The 7,224-nt window shown below is 44.1% G+C and overlaps 1 long non-coding RNA gene across 1 annotated transcript in view; it reads right to left on the bottom strand.

Moving 5' to 3' along the window:
- The window catches only part of LOC308677644, a 792,073-nt gene that overhangs the window by 624,105 nt on the left and 160,744 nt on the right, over window positions 1-7,224 (bottom strand). The gene's annotated exons all lie outside the window — the stretch shown is intronic.

The following is a 7,224-nucleotide window of genomic DNA, read 5'->3' as shown; positions in this document are numbered from 1 at the left end:
CCCACAGCAATGGGGAGGGGCCGGGTGGCGTTGGAGAAGATTTGCTGATGGATTCAATTTTGAGCCTCTGATGGGGAATCAATTGCCAGAAAGGAACAGGATCTACTTGGGAGTAGATACAAAGGATTCCAGGTCGTCCTCGACCATTCTCTTAGTGGCCAACAGCAAGGGCTCACTGCTGTTTTTCACACTTAACGACCGTTGTAGCATCCCCATGGTCACGTGATCAACATCCAGACATTTGACGACTAACATTTATGACGCTCGCAGCATCCTGGAGTCCATGTGATCCCCTTTTTGCGACTTCCCCAGCTGGCTTTCGAGAAGCAAAGTGCACAGGAGAAGCCAGATCTGCTTAACGACTGCCTGATCCACTTAACGACTGCGGTGAGCCTAACAACCGTGGCAGGAAGGTCCTAAAATCAGGCACAGCTCACAAGAAACGCTGTTCCTAACAATGAAAATTCTGATCTCCCTTATAGTTGTAAGTTGAGGACTATTCCCCCATAATCTCTTTGGCCCGAGATGCTTTTTACCTTATCACAAAGACCTGCCAGCAACCATTAGTTTATAATTAGAGGAGCAAACTTATCGCTGATTAAATGACAGGCAGAGGAGGTGAAAGAGAGGAAGGAGGGAGGGAGGGAGGGAGAGAAGAAAAGAAATTGAGTGGAGAGCTAGAAAAAAGAGGAAAGAAAAAGAAAAGAGGGAGAAAGGCTGAAAGACATAGAGCGAAAGAGAAGGGAAAGATGAAAGAAGGATGGAAGGAAGCACATTCAAAAGTTTAAATGAATAATATTTAAAATACCTTAAACTACTAATAACAAATATTCTGGGAGGGAGGGGAAAGCGCTCATAAAATATTCTTCCCTTAATTTTAATCTAATCAATGGCCAAACAAAAAAAACACAAGTCTATTTTCTTAAAAAAAAACCCAATATTTTTCAAGTCACTTCCGATCCATGATTAAAAGTTGATTTTCCCAGCTTTTTTTCCAGCTGTGCAGGGTTTTTTTTTTGTACTTGGTTCTCTACTGCCCCCTGCTGGATCTGCCCGTTTTTCAAAATCTTTCTTTGGCTAGTTTCCCCCCCCCCCCAAAAAAAAAAAATTGGTTCAATTGTGGGTCAATTTTTGAACAGTTATCGTGAGGATAAAGCCTCTTGACTACTTCGCGTACAGATAGTCCTTGACTTATGACCACAAATGAGCCCAAACGTTCTGTTGCTAAACGAAACAATGAAGTGAATTTTGCCGTTTTTACAACCTTTCTTACTACAGTTGTTAAGTGAATCACACGGTTGTTAAGTGAATCTGGCTGTCCCCTGATTTTTACTTGTCTGAAGGTCACAAAAGGGGATCACGTGACCCCAGGACACTGCGACTGTCATTAAATACGAGTCCGTGGCAAAGTTCTACGTTCTCCCATCCTGTCCCCTGCCCTCGTTTGGGTTGACCCTTCAGTTCCCAGAATTCCTGTGGAAAATTTGTAGGGCATTATGGGATTGGTAGAGTTTGGTCCTCAGAAGATTTGGGGGAGGGGGTTAGGGTTGCCTGTTTTGGACCCAGTTTCTTGCTAATACACTGAAGGACAAAGGTGAGCTATCCTGAGTTCTTCTCAACCTGGGCCACAGTAAAGTCGTGAGGAGTTCAGCTCCCAGAATTCCCCAGCCAGCCTCCCCCTTTTAATGCGTCCACCGTTCTTAAAGTTGCCTAGTTGACAACACCTGGCGCAGTCTCTGCCCCTCCCCTCTTGCAAAGCCTTCCTAGCCCAAATGGTCAGAAATTTTGTCATTCTCCCAACCCACTTGGACAGCTGGCCTCTCCGTCCACTTTCAGAGATGCAGCAGCCTGTCCTGACGCCAAGTGCAATTTCCCATAATGCCCCAGAGCTTTCCGACCTGGACCGTTTGCAAAGGCCAAAGCTGTGTCACCCGAGACTGTGTAAATGGATATTTCTAGCTGAATAAATTCCACATTTGTGTGTGTGTGTGTGTGTGTGTGTGTGTGTGTGTGTGTGTCTTTGCAATGGCCTGGGGAAATTTTCAAGCAACAGGCTGTTTTGTCAGCCTGTGTGTGTGTGTGGCTTGGTTTTGTTCTTTTACGACACCCCAATTTCACAATTTTCTGCCCCTCGGTTTTTTTTGGGGGGAGGGGGGCTGGATTGCCCTCTCCTGGGGGCTTATGACCCCCGGTTTTGCCCATAAAGCTGCTTTTCTCACGAGATTCCCCTACTTAACACGTAGGTGAGAAGTTCCACCCTTCCCACCATCTTTGTTATGTAAGGAGATTATTGGGGGGGTGGGGTGTCGTTGGGCCCCACTTCCTCCCCTCGCCCCCCCCCCCTTATAGCAGGAAGCTCAGGCACCAGCCAGCCCCAAGCCCTAAACTGAGAAATATGCTTTATAAAAAAAAAGACATCAATTGCACGGATTTATGGCCTGGCCTCTTGTGTCCTCTTGTAAAACAATTGAGTGAAAAGCATCCTTCCAAGTCCAGGGCAGGGAGACCCGTATCAATTTTCTTGCCATTAAAAGCAAGAAAAAAAGACCCAAAGTGATATATTTTTTTTCCTGCTTTTCCAGTTTAAAAAAAGAAAACATTTTATCTTTTCCATGTTTTTCCTTTTTCTTTCCCTTTTTTCCTTTCCTTTTTCTTCCTTCTTTCCTCTTTCCCCTTCCTATCTTCCTTTCCTTCCATCCATCTTCTCCTCCCTTCCTCCCATCTTTTTCCCCATCTTCCTTCCATTTCATCTTTTCCCCTTCCTATCTCTTTCTTTCCTTCCTCCCTTCTTTCCTTCCTTCCTTCCTCCCCTTCCCACCTTCCTTCTTTCCTTCCTTCCTCATTTCATCTTTTCCCCTTCCTATCTTCTTTCTTTCCTTCCTCTTTCCATCTTTTCTTTCTTTCCTTCCTTTTCCCTTCCTTCTTTCCTCCCTTTCCTATCTTCCTTCCTCCCTTTTTTCCATCTTTTTTCCCCTATCTTCCTTCCATTTCATCTTTTTTCCCCTTCCTATCTCTCTTTCCTTCCTCCCTTCTTTCCTTCCTTCCTTCCTCCCCTTCCCACCTTCCTTCTTTCCTTCCTTCCTTCATTTCATCTTTTCCCCTTCCTATCTTCTTTCTTTCCTTCCTCTTTCCATCTTTTCTTTCTTTCCTTCCTTTTCCCTTCCTTCTTTCCTCCCTTTCCTATCTTCCTTCCTCCCTTTTTTCCATCTTTTTTCCTTCCTTCTATCTTTTCTTCCCCCCTCCCTCCTTGCCTTTATTTCATTTTAATGTTACTTTTAGGGCCACCAGTTACTTTTCTCCACTTCATTCGATGCATCGGTATTTCCCTCACACACCCACACACACAGATTTTACTTTCTGATTTATTACTTAAGCGATGAATTAAATTTAGGGCTGCTCTTCTTGGAGTGGTTCCCTCCATTTAAAAAAAAAAAGATGATATAAAGCAAGGAGAATATGAAGAGACTCCGGGAGTTTGGTGTGGAGAATTAAAACTTCTTGAAAACTTTCATGGAAATATTCATTACAATGTTAATTCAAAATTTAACATTCATGTTCAATTTAACCCAAGAACTAAATGAAGCTTGCATTGAATTTTAACATGAATTTTAATTTTTAGTTAACCGCTAAATTTTAATTTAAGGGAACAGCGTTCCAAATTTTCTCCAATTTCCCCCCATTTTTTGCAGTCTCAGATTGGATTGGAGCAAAACCAGCTTAAAATTCGGATCCCACCAGGCTCAAGGTTGACTCAGCCTTCCATCCTTCCGAGGTGGGTAAAATGAGGACCCAGATTGTTGGGGGGCAATTAAGCTGACTTTGTAATAATGCCGCTTGGGGGAGGGGGGGTGAAAGACCTAATAAGCAGGCATATACATAGAATGAAGGCTACTGCTAAGCTTGTAAGCCGCCCTGAGTCTTCGGAGAAGGGCGGGATATAAATGGAATTAAAATAAATAAATAAATAAATAAAATAAAATAATCTTTTACCTGCCAGAAGGAACAGTTTTTGGAGGTAAATTCAAACCAGATCTAACTTGATGCAATTGTAATCTCAGAAAAGCCCAAAATCTTCATTATGTTAAGCAAGGCAGTTCTTAAATGAGTTTTACCCCATTTTACGACCATTTTGCCACAGTTGTTAAGGGAATCTGGCTTTTCCCCACTGAATTTGCTTATCAGAACGTTGCAAAAGGGGGTCATGAGACCCCCGGACATTGCAATTATCATAAATAGATGCCAATTACATAACCACAGGGATTCTGTAATGGTCATAAGTATAAAAAACGGCATTTCAATGCTGTTGTAACTATGGTCACTAAATAATTGTTAAATCGAGGACTATCTGTAGATTACCAGATTTAGCCTGTAACACTTTGGAGGGCCAGAAGAGGGCAGCAAAAAGATACAAAAAACAGAAACATATCTCCCTTCTTTTTAAAAAAGCCTTTGCTGCCATCTAGTGACCATCTACAACCAGGATCTGATATTATTCCTAATACTTTTATCACATTAATGATGATAACTTTATTGTCACTTTGAATGTACACCAATCGGCATAGATCAAAATGAAATTTCGTTGCATACAGCTCTCAAAGGGTCACCACCTCCGATATATACTCCTTGTTCGGCGCCCGCTCAAATTTCACATGGTCCATTTTAGTCTCTAGGGAGTGAACGATGGCAAACAGGACAGATGGAAATGGGGCTCCATGTGGATTAGCCCTCAAGTTAGCTAGTATTCTGACAACCTCGCCTTCTTTCCTTTTTCTGATCCTGACTCTTCCACCTTTTCCTTAAAGAGGCCTTGCTTCTTTTCGCCCCTGGAGCACGCTGCTGCCGCCGCCACCAACTCCTCCACAAGCCTCTCTCTCTTCCTCTGGGCCTGCCGGCAGCCTCATCCAGTTCCTTCTCTCCATAAGCTCCAGGTCCTCTCCTCCTCTGCCTCCTCTGGGAACAGCCCTGATTTGCAATACAATCCATCACTGGGCCAGCAGTCAGATCTTGCTGCTGGTAGAACAAATTCAAACAGCGCCAACGACTTTTAACGGTCTCACCAACAGTTCCAAAACAACTAGAAACTCGCCAGGCCAGCAAAGATTGTCGGTCGTATGTCGTATGTTACCTTAGTTCCACCATGTTGCTCAAACACATTAAAATCTTCCTGTTCATGTGGCCTATAGCCTTTACTATCCCTCCCAAAACTATTCACCTTCAAGAGCCAATGCAGCCGCAGCCATTCCAGGCGCCGCCATCTTAGAACTTAACCACATTAATACAGGCAATCCTCAACATACGGCCACAATTGAGCCCCCATTTTACCACCTTTCTTGCCACAGCTGTTAAGTGAACAGCTGCAGTTGATATGTTGGTAAATCAGTTGTTAAGGGAATCTGGCTTCCCCATCGACTTTGCTTGTCAGAAGGTTGCAAAAGGGGATCATGTGACCCCGGGACACTGCGACCGCCATAAGTATGGGTCAGTTGCCAAGCGCCTGAATTTTGATCAGATGCTTGGGGATGTTTGGATGTGAAAAATGGTCATAAGTCACTTTTCTCAGTGCCGCTGTAATTTTGAACAGTCACTAAAGGAAGCATCGTACGTCGAGGACTACCTGTATTTCTCCATTTTTAATGACTTGGAGAAACAAACACAAGGTCGGAAATAACACAATAAGAGCCATTATAAGGGCTCTTCAAAAATCCAACATTTCTTCCCACTTTCTCTCCTCCAAGATCCACATTCTTCTGTACAGAAAATTATTACAGAATATTTTTTATATATCAGCTTTTGGTGAAGAGGGGGGCTACCACTCAGAAGGTCCCGCTATGGAGCCACTATAGGTCAAACCCTCGGAGAACTGCTAGCGCTATCCAGTGACTTGGGACTTCAACTGCCAAAATTCCTCAGCCAACCAGTTTGGTTAGGGAATTCTGGGAGTTGAAATCCTCCCCTCTTAAAGCAGGCCGGCTGGGGGATTATGGGAGTGGAAGTCCTCCCCTCTTAAAGCATGGCTGGCTGGGGGATTCTGGGAGTGGAAGTCCCCTCTCTTAAAGCATGGCTGGCTGGGGGATTCTGGTATGTGTAGTTTAACGAAGAGAAGGGTGAGGGGTGACATGATAGCAGTCTTCCAATATCTCAGGGGCTGCCCCAAAGAAGAGGGAGTCAAGCTATTCTCCAAAGCACCTGAAGGCAGGACAAGAAGCAACGGATGGAAACTAGTCAAGGAGAGAAGCAACCTAGAACTAAGGAGAAATTTCCTGACAGTTAGAACAACTAACCAGTGGAACAACCTGCCTCCAGAAGCGGTGAATGCTCCAACACTGGAGGTTTTTAAGAAGAGACTGGCCAGCCATTTTGTCTGAAATGGTATAGGGTTTCCTGCCTGAGCAGGGGGTTGGACTAGATGACCTCCAAGGTCCCTTCCAACTTATTATTATTATTAAAGCATGGCTGGCTGGGGGATTCTGGGAGTTAAAATCCTCCCCTCTTAAAGCATGGCTGGCTGGGGGATTCTGGGAGTTGAAGTCTGTTCTTTTTATAAGTGGCCAAGGTTGCAAAACTCTGCTCTAGAGGACTCAAATTCTGTCTTGTCCCCCCAATGGTCACTTTCAGTGACTTCAAAAGAAAACCACTGTATGAAAACGAGGAAGAGGAGAAAATTGTGGCTGAATTACCAGCGTAGTTGCCCACTTTTACCCACACAAAACTTCAGAGGACATTGCAAATGTGCCAGAAACCGTAGCCGAATGGGTGAGGATATTGTGTGCAAATGCCCCAAAATTAATACACCTACAATTAGCAACTGATAAGAACTTAGCTATCTGTTTTCTCCCAGGAAGTGCCAAGATGCCAGTCCTCATGAAGATGCACAGTGCTTTTTTCCTAACATGGAACTCCAAATGCCTTCAGGGCTGGACTGATCAGCAAGACTACCATCCAGGTAGAAGACATATAGAGGTAGTCCTCAAATTATGACCACAATGGAGCCCAAAATTTCCAATGCTGAGAGACAGTTGTTAAATGAGTTTTGCCCCATTTTGCAACCTTTCTTGCCACAGAATTCCTGCAGTTGTTAAGTTAGTCACAGGGTTGTTAAGTGAATCCGGCTTTCCTCATTGACTTTGCTTGTCTGAAGGTCGCCACAGGGGATCATGTGACCTTGGGACTCTGCGACCGTCATAAATAGGAATCAGTTGCCAAGCCTCTGAATTTTGACCATGT

This window comes from Vipera berus (genome assembly GCF_964194415.1).
Source record: "Vipera berus genome assembly, chromosome: Z".
Lineage (NCBI taxonomy): Eukaryota > Metazoa > Chordata > Lepidosauria > Squamata > Viperidae > Vipera > Vipera berus.
The sequence above is the reverse complement of the archived record's forward strand: the minus strand, read 5'-3'. Positions and strand labels throughout refer to the sequence as shown.